Source organism: Phyllostomus hastatus, unplaced genomic scaffold, assembly GCF_019186645.2.
Source record: "Phyllostomus hastatus isolate PE091 unplaced genomic scaffold, TTU_PhHast_1.1 phas_contig_150, whole genome shotgun sequence".
Lineage (NCBI taxonomy): Eukaryota > Metazoa > Chordata > Mammalia > Chiroptera > Phyllostomidae > Phyllostomus > Phyllostomus hastatus.
Window position 1 is genome coordinate 34099943 of NW_025333611.1, and position 10256 is coordinate 34110198.

At 42.9% G+C, this 10256-nt stretch overlaps 1 pseudogene; it reads right to left on the reverse strand.

Annotated features, from left to right (window-relative positions):
* Positions 1-4856: 4856 nt before the first annotated feature.
* On the reverse strand, positions 4857-7660 carry LOC123812952 (annotated as a pseudogene).
* Positions 7661-10256: the final 2596 nt, after the last annotated feature.

Here is a 10256-nt window from a genome sequence, read left to right on the forward strand (position 1 = left end):
CTGGTTCCTGTTCTTGGAAGTCCTGTGCACACCCCACTGGGTGGGCTTTCCAATTCTCCACCCCGGCTTTCACTCCCCTTGTCTCTAATCTTTTGCCATTTTGCCAGCTCCTCCTCCCTCCTCACCCAATTACAGTTCATTTCTAATACAGAGCAGTTTCTGCAGCCCTTTCGTCAACTCAGCTCCCTACCTCCCTCTACTGGCTGGTTCAGATATTTCCCCCAAGAATTCCTGCTGAAGCAGGATTCATGGCAGGCTGCAAGGCTGCCATGGAAAGCCCCTGCACACACAGTGGTTCTAAGTGTTCAAGGTGCTTAAGACACATCAGAAAAACAAGCGAAGGCTGTCTGCCACGGAAGCCTAGGCTGAAGGAAGCCAAGCTCTATTTACCATCTTCTGGCTGAAGTAGTTTTCTGGGGTGTTGACATACCCCACACCGCCCTCTAGTGGCTGGCAGATGTTAATTCTAGAACCTGCTGTCCCCACTTCAGAGACAAATCACTAGCCTTCCCAGCATTATCCTCCCTAACAGCCTGCAGAGTCAAATCTTTAGACCAAGTTCTGTATTCTGCACAGGAGCTATTACATGTCGTAGGGGCATGGCTGTCAACTGAGGTGCCTCTCAGCAGCGGCCTGAGTCCAGTCAAGGAGAGATGTCAGGTGGGACCCTGAGCTTGGAAGGCCAAGCATCAAGGGATCCTTGCCCTGGCCAGGGGCTTGGTGGATTGGAGCGCTGTCCCGTGAACTGAAAGGTTTCGGGTTCAATTCCAGTCAGGGCACATATCTAGGTTGCTGGTCTGGGTGTGTGGGAGGCAGTGGGTCGATGTTTCTCTCCCTCTCCTTCTCTCCCTCCCTTCCTCTCTGTAAAATGAACAAGCATGTCCTTGGGTGAGGATAAAAGAACAGATGAGCCGTCCTTGGTCTCGAGTGCTTCTCTGGACCGCGCCATGGGTCACGGCTTCCTGCTGCTCACCCTACACACTGGGCAGCAAGAACAAACCGGGGGTAAGGGTGGCTGGCCCAGGGGCACTGACAGAATCAGAAAAGTGATATTTGGTCACAACTCTGACCAAACGTCACTTTTTATTTCCTCACCTCTCAGGCCCAGTGTCAGCTCTGTGGAGCACGGGGCCCTTCTGCTGGTCCCTCAGATCTCAACACAGTGCGAAAACGCTGCTGGCAGGAGTGGGTAGAGCAGTGAATGAGGGTGGTGAGGGTGCCTCACTCACTCCTCCCGCCTCCTCACCCTGACCGGAGTGCATGCAGCATGCTGTATGGCTCCTAACGCGACTCCTCACTCCCTCCCTCCCCTGCTCTCCCACCTCCAGCCCCCACATGACCGTTTCCCTGGTTCTCCTCTGGCCTTGGTCCCAAAAATCTGCCCTTGCTGTCAGAGCACTAGGCTAGGGATCAGGAGTCCCAGCTCTGGCATCAGTCAGCTCTTCTGTTTCATGGCCCGTCTGTACCCTGAAATGTGGCCCTTCCTTGGCCCTAGGAAGTAAGTGGGGTGGGAAAGCACCCAACCTTACTTAGGACTGTGGTAGCCTGACCCAGAGCATTGTCCTCTCCCTCCCCATCTCCCTCCCCCTGGTGCTAGCTATCTCTTTGTAGTCCCACCTCCTTTCCACCCTGAACCCCTGGGAATTGCTGGTTAGATCTCCATCAACATGGTTTTGGCCTTTTGAGAATGTCACATTAATGGAAACAGGCAGTATGTAGCTTTCTGAGACCAGCTTCTTCAATCCAGCAATAATGACTCAGAAATTCATCTACATTGTGTGTTTTCTTTTTCTTCCTTAATTAATTAATTAATTAATTAATTTTAAATTAACTAATTAATTTTGCTGAATAGTATTTCATTGCATGGAGGTATGAGTGTGTTTAACCATTCACTTGCTGGATGTGTGAGTGGCTTCCAGTCATTGACAATTATGAATAGAGCTGCTAAAAACATCCGTGTACAGGTATTTGTGTGAACAATTCTCTGGGGTAAAGACCTAGAAGTAGGATTGCCTGGTCGTATTGTAAGCATATGTTTAACTTTATAAAGAAATTGTCAAATTGCTTTCCAAACTGGCTGTATCATTTTGTATTTCCATCTATAATATATGAGAATTCCAGCTGCTATCTCCTCACCAGCACTTAGTCTTGCCAATGTTTTTTATTTTGATTATTCTAATAGACGTGTAGTGATACTTCATGATAGTTTTAATTTGCATTTACCTAATGCAATAATGTAAGGTTCATAATGTCCAAACATTTTCACAAATGTAATGATTGACATATTATGGCTTCAGCCTGACATTTAATATTTTGTTTTCTGTTCATTCTCTCGTTTCTCATCTTTTTATTCCCCCACCCACCCACCATCTCCTAAGTTAATTATATATTTTATCTGTTAGCCTTCTATCCAATACAGGATTTATAAATATTTTCAAATGTCTAATTTGACTTTCCATTTTCCTGATGATGGCACTTATTTATTTGTTTATTTATTTATTTTTCTCTATTAATCTATTATCTGAACACTGAAAAAGGATGTTAAAATAATCTGAAGTATAATCATAGTATAACCATGCCAAAAAGACTCAGCATTATGCTTTCATCCTGTAGAAAAACAAACAGAAATGTGACAATAAAATAATGAGATATGTTTCTATACTTTTTCTTCCTTTCCTGTAAAAAAATCAACCCTCTGCGTCAGCTTCCTCCCTCGGCAGAAACATATACACACTCCCTGCAAACAAAACACGGCCTTTTTTCCTCCTACAGACACAGCTCACAAACACTGTCCGCATTTACTGCTTTCCTCTCTCTCTACTCAGGCTTCTGCAACGATGTCGCACGAACGGTCCATAACGCCATCCACGTCTGCCCAACTGCCCAGCCAAGAAGTCCATCCTTTTTACTGTGCTTCACACTCTTACATATATTCCTCTTACCTGAGTTCATCTTCGGAAGTCCATGATGCCACTCTCTGGTCCTGTAGCTCTCGGCCTCCTTTTCCTACCACCCCTTGCATGTTGGTGCTCCCAAGACCTCCTGACAAAGACCTCCTGCCTAGACCACACACACACACACACACACACACACACACACACGCACGCACGGGCACAGACTCTGGCTGAGAGACAGTCACACCACGACCGACCGCCAGCTAACCCTCTCAATCTGGACGTCAGGAGGTGCCTCAGAGCATAATTCTCATTTCCAATTCCCCTAACCCCAAAACTTCTGGCTTTCATTGTCTTGGTGATCTCACTATCCAACTCATGAGCCAGCCCAGAAATCTGGAAACCACTGTTACTTTCTACTTCCCCTTCTCAAGAAACACCACTAGTTTTACTTACTATGTGTAGTGCCAACCCGTCTCCCCACTTTCATTCATCCTCATCAGCTCAGGTCTGCAGTGCATTAAAGGCCATCTTGGCATAGCCTTTTCCCATCCATCACTCTCCTGGCTGCCGCCCCTGATCCAGGCTGCTTGGCCAGTAAGGAAAGTCCGTGCCCATAAAATGAGGCTCTTCGTGATCTAAATATTTTCTGCTGTTTGCCCCCCAGCACTGCCTCGCCTCCCCAAAGCGGCATGGTTTCAGATCTCCCAATCAAAGTTCCCTTTGAATGGAATGTCCTGGCCTAGCTGCTCGGCAAACTCATTTCTCCTTCAAAAGCCAGTCTTAAAAAATGTTCACTTCAAAGGTCACCCTTCACAAAGCCTTCCCACTCATCTCCAGACGGCGGCCACTACATGCATGGTCTCTATGGCTCCATTTCATGAACTCACCGAACTCTCCGAAAGCTGGTGCGCTCCTTCACAGCCAGAAGTTTTCATCTGTTCCGCGGGGCGGCCTCGCAGTGCTTTGCTCATTATAAGCACTAGGTATTCATTTCAGGAGTAAATTCACCAGAATCAGTCTCATTATTTTATGGACACATTACTTTTACTCAAAAAGATAACCATCACAAATGCAGAAAAATAAAGCTAACATTTGAAGGTTAGTCAAGTTTCATGTTACGGACTATAGGGCTGATAAGCACTAGATACAGTTAGTTTTGGTAGCTGTGTGCCAAGCACACACACTAGAACTTAGGGCTTTGTCAAGTTGGCCTCTTTGATCACGCCTGTAGCTTTACCAACAATAATTCTATAGTAAGTGTGTTCAATATCATAGTTTAGTTGGTGAGTGGAACAGATGAATGAAAATAAGTGGGACATCCAAATGGTTGGCAGTGAACTCTTCTGATTTCAGAGTTTAACTTGTACAGTACACACCTAGCTTCCCAAAAGCGAGTAAATAAAAGATTAAAGGAAAATAATCTCACTTAAGTGACTGAATGCCTTTTCATATAGACTAAAATGAAAAGAAACAAAATAGGATTTATATATCCTTGACTGATTTTTTTAAAAGATTTTATTTATTTATTTATTTTTAGAGACAGGGGAAGGGAGGGAGAAAGAGAGGAAGAGAAACATCAGTGTGTGGTTGCCTCTCGCATGCCTCCTACTGGGGACCTGGGCCACAACCCAGGCATGTGCCCTAACTAGGAGTCAAACCAGCAACCCTTTGCTGCACAGGCCAACACTCAATCTACTGAGCCACATCAGCCAGGGCCCTTAACTGATTTCTTAGGTAGAAATTAAACTATTTGCTCAAGTCAAATTGATTACATGAAATTTTCAATTTGTAATAGCTATTAACTTGAAACTATATGTTTCGACTTAATTTATTCTAAACTCTCTGGCAATAAAGTATTTTTACAAATAGCACTTTCTTTTTTTTACAAAAAAGTACTTCACAAACAGTAACATCCCAAGAAACTTATCAAATGATAAAATGCTATCCAATCTATAAGTGTTAAAGACTGTTATAACATGGTGCTATGTGAACTGACCTGGGTCCATATGGAGGTGGGAAGGTGTGACCAAGAAAAAAATTACTGATGAGCCCTGGCTAGTGTAGCTCAATGGATTGAGCACAGGCCTGTGAGCCAAAGGGTCACTGGTTCAATTCCCAGTCAGGGCACATGCCTGGGTTGCGGTCCAGGTCCCCAGCAGGGGACGTGCGAGAAGCAACCACACATTGACGTTTCTCTCCCTCACTTTCTCCTTCCCTTCCCTTCTCTTTAAAAATAAACAAAATATTTTTAAAAATTATTGATGATTTGATCAAGTTCTTTCCAATGATGAAAAGTATCCAGTATTTCTATTAAGTTACCTTTCAATTAACTGTCTAAACTCATCTATCCTTCCAGGATTAGGCACTTTCCTATTTATGAAGTCAATGGATTCCTGTCAAGCACATTCAAATACAATAGAATAAGCTTTTCAGAAAGAATTTGAATTTTTGCTACAGCCATGTTCAGCTCTAGATTTCTGAATTTGTACTTTTTCTCAGTTCTTCAAAGTGAATTTGTAACAAGGTGCAGCCAAGAGGGGAGCCCCAAATAGGGATTTGTAGTGAGATCCAAAAGAGCTCGCAGATAATTGGCTCCACACCACAGGGCCACACCTGCCCAGAATGCTGGCAGCTGTGGGAGGAGCCAGAAATGGGGCTGCAGAGGAAGATTGGTGCTGGGATTTAAACGGAGGCTTGGCAGCCATTGGGCGTCTCTTTTTGGGACCATGCATCTGTTTAGGACCATGACGCTTGGGTGGGAGTCAGGACCACGAGGCTTTGGAAGTGCCTCCTTTTGCCATGTGGAGGGTGCTGGGAGGGCTGTGTGTGTTTGTGGAGAACTTTAGTTTGTATTATTTCAAATAAATAATACATTATTTTCCTTTTCACTGATCTCTGGTATTAAGAGATATCTTTCCTCAGGCGGCAGGCAAAACGAACCCAGGAGGTGGGGAGGAACCCCTGGAGAAAAAGGGGGGTCTTTTATTATCATTCAGCCCTAACCCCAGGTCTGTTCTGTAACAAACTGTCTTTCCTTTCCTTCCCTCTCTTTGTGTGGTAGGGCCTCTGTTGTTCTGTTTTTGTGTTATACTGTGGGTATAAATATTCACTAAAAACTGTTGGCTTTTTAGCTGCACCTGCTTTTGTAGCACCAAATCTTTTGTTGCCCTTTTCATCAAAGATACTCTCGGTGGTGTCTTCGAAATGTCCGAAGTGGATTTAACTGAACCGGAGATGTTTTTCAGATTTTCTTTCACATCTTCTTTCACATGCTTAGTTTTTTTCTTTATGACACCTCACAAACTCCTTGGTGGCAGTCTTCAAGGCACCAAATGTTTCCTTAACTGAACCCAGAGTTGTTTCTTTTGATTTATTTTTAGCCCTGTGGTTTCCTCTGCTCCCTTACTCTTTCCCATCAGTTTCTCGTTTTCCATTTTGATCTTGCCTCAATATACACTCTTTCCCACAAATCAGAGCACTGCTGTTCAAACTGAACTTCCCCCAGGCTCAGGGAGTCTTACCCATCAGATTTCTAGTTCCCCTTCTCAGGCAGTGCGTGGGGAGAGCCTGGGCTGCCTGCTGACGGCCTAGAGCTGAGCGGCTGACCTTCCCCCATTAACACCTCGGTATTCAATCATTCCCACTCCTCAGCATGTTTGCTTCCTCCAACGGAGTCTCCCTTTGATTAAGGAAGCTGTGTGTTTTCTGCTTTTCTGCTTTCAAATGCTGCTTACGTTTCTGATTTTCTGTAACTAACTCAGTACTTGTCCCTGTGTCTTCCCATGTCCTGATCAGTTCTCTTAGTTGCCACCTCTTCCGGTAGTAAAGACAAGGTTTGTCTTCCTTCTCCAGCGATATTCTTAAATCCTAATTTTCTGTGTTAAGTTTCTTTTTCTGAATGTCAAAAGACATCTTTTTCTGTGCTTCAGTAAGGGCCCAGCACTGTGCAAGGTTTTCCTTCAACAACTTACAATCTGTAGCAGATTCCTGTTTCTGGTGACACTGGGAAAGCTAAGCCTTCATATCATTCAATTCCTCTCCATGTATCTTTGCGACTAACTGTTGATGCTCCTGAATCTGAATGTGCCGTAGAGACGTCCAAACCCCAAGCTGATTACGATCACCAGCAAATGTAACACACTTACTGAGGCCACTATTGAAACGGCATTCATACAGCTTCTCAGAGGGGCCAGTTTCTAGTCAGTGAGCAGCCAGCCGTTCTTCAGATTTAGAAGCAGCCTTCCCCCTCCTAGTGCAGCGTGGCCTCAAGGCAGGACCGGGCTGACGACTGGTTGCGCCCCTTCCTGACCTGTCGGCACTAGGCTGAGATGAAAATACAGCTTCTGGCTGTCAGAATGTGTAAGTTAGAGTCTTCTGGCCTCTGTACTTCTGTAACAATTTTGGCTTCTCCTTGGTTTCCAATTTCTTCTAATTTAGGTGGCTCAAGGGTAACAATGTCAGAATTGTCACCCACAGTTCCAAAGTAGACACTATCTTCAGGTGACTTTTCCTCCTCTCGCTCAAGCACTGACTTTGTTTCCTCCCAAGCTGGATAAGCAGTTTCTCCCACTGAGATGGAGACGTTTCCGCTGCCCTCTCCCTGCTCTCACTGCTTGTGGCTCTGGAGACAAATGCTCCAGGCTGAGCTCGCAGCTGTCACTGGCTGTCCCGGGTTCAGAATTCACCTGCTCTGTACCAGACCCCTCCTGACTGAGGATGGTCCTGCCACAAGACGAACTGCTGTCGCTGGAATTTTCAGACATTTTTCAGGTCTGAAGGGGCAGTGCCACCTCCACTCCACTGTGCTGGCTCTATGATATATTTTATAAAGCAAAAATTTTACATTTGAAATCACATTGTCAATTTTTCATTTACGTAATATGCTTTTGGAGTCATAGCTAAGAAATCTTTATTTAATCTAAGGTCAGAAAGATAATCTCCTATGTTTGCTTCTAAACACTTTATCGTTTAGCTCTTACATGAAGGTCTGTAAGCCATTTCGAGTTCATTTTTGTGTGTGATGGGAAAGTGTGTAAACCCTTCCTGATGCATGTGGCTATTCAAATGTTCCAGCACCATTTGCAGTTAATCAATTTCAGTGTAGTAAGCCACTTCGAGTTAATTAATAGAATCACCTTGACACCTTTATTGAAAATGAATTGACTATAAATGTAAGGGTTTATTTTGGTACTCTCCATGCTGTTCCATATATCATAAATATAAATTAAATAAATAAACATATTTATGTTTGTGTCAATATAGCACTGTTTTGACTCCTGTACTATTACAGGAAGTTTTTATTTTATTTTATTATTTTATATTGACTTATATTTGAAATACACATTGCATAAATTTAAGGGATACAACATATTGCTTTGATACATTTATGTTGCGATACAATTGTCATAGTAGCATTAGCTAACACTTCTAGCTACTAATGTTTATAACATAGTTTTGTTCTCTATAATCACTGTATTGTGTGTTAGGTCTCTGGGACTTATCTACCAGTTGCTTAAGTTTGTAACTTAACAGCTCTCCCACCCCATGCTCCCCAACCCCTGGTTACCACCATGTTACTCTCTGCTTTTAGGATTTTGTTTATTTTAGATTCCACATACAAAAGATATATAGTGTGTGTCTTTCTCTGTTTGATTTATCTCATTTAGCATAATGCCCTCAAGGTCCACCCATGTTGTTGCAAATAGCAGAACTGTGTTTTTCCTCATAGCTAAATAGTACCCATTGTATAAATGTGCCTTGTCTTCCTTATCCATTCATCCACTGGCGAACACTTAGGCCGTTTCTGTGCCTCGGCTACTAATGCAATGAGCATGGGGGTGCAGACACAGACATAGGTCAGAGATATTTTGGGTTTGGCTCCAGACCAAAGCAGTAAGGTGAATATCTGAATAAATTGAGTCACACATGTCTTTTGTTTTCCCAGTGCATATGCAGCATAGTGTGGTCTATTACAGTCTATTAAGTGTATAATAGCATCATGTCTAAAGAAATGTACATCCCTTAATTTTAAAACATTACTAAAAATTGCTCACCATCGTCTGAGCCTTCAGCAAGTTGCAATCGTTTTGCTGGTGCGGCCGGGGGGGTGGGGTGGGGAGGGGGGTCTTGCCTCCCTGTTGATGGAAGTGCAGTATCTGTGAAGAGCAATAAAGAGAAGCACAATAAAACACAGCATGCCTGTATCTTTTGATTTCCCACTTTTACTTCCTTCGGATATATATCCAAAAGTGGGATCACTGGATCACATGATAGTTCTAGTCTTCATGTTTTGAAGAACCTCTATACTGTTCCCAACAGTGACTGCGTGGGTTTACAATCCCACCAACAGGGCACGAAGGTCCACCCCCTTTCCCACATCCTCCCCAGAACTTGTTCTCTCTCATCTTCTCGATGATCATCATTCTTGTCAGTTAGAAGTGCTATCTCATTGTGATTTTGATTTGCATTTCCCTGCTGATTAGTTAGCCACGTGGATGACATCTTGGAGAAACATCTATTTTGCTTTTCTACCCATTTTTTAAAATAAAAAAATGTTTATTGATTTTAGAAAGAGAGAAAGGAAGAGAGGGAGAAACATCAGTGTGAAAGAGAAACATCAATTGGTTGCTTCCCATACACGCCCTGACCAGGTATTGAACCTGCAACCTAAGTATGTGCCCTGACCGGGAATTGGACCCCACACCTTTTGGTGTTCAGGACGACATTCCAACCAACTGAACCACACCCACGAGGGCTCTCCTGCCCATTTTTAAATTAGATTGCTTTAATTGTACAAATTATTTACAAACTTGGGATATCTACCCCTTATCTGATATAGTGTGTAAAGGTTTTCTCCCATTCTGTAGGCAGCCTTTTTATTTGATTGACTATTCCTTTTACTAAGCAGAAGATCTAAGTTTGATGTAGTCTCACTTGGTAATTTTTTTTCTTTTGGTGCCATATCCAAAAAAAATCATTGCCAAGGACAATGTCAAAGAGCTTCTTCCCTGTGTTTTATTCTAGAAGTTTTATGTTTAAGTCTTTGGTCCATTTTCAGTTAATTTTTATGTGTGGTGTAAGATGGGTTCGAATTTATATTTTCTGCATAAAGTTATCCAGTTTTTCCAACACCAATATAAATAACAGTGAGGAAAAGATAAAAACAAAACAAAACAAAACCAGCAAGACCCAAACAGGATAAACCAAAGAAATCCATGTCCAGATTTATCATAATGAAACTAATCTGTCAATTAGTTTATTAAACTAATAAACTAATTAAACTCCAATGATGTGAAAGCTAAACCTTATGGGTTGTTTTCTTTTTGAGGCTCTATTTATTAGAAAAAATCTTTTTCTTGA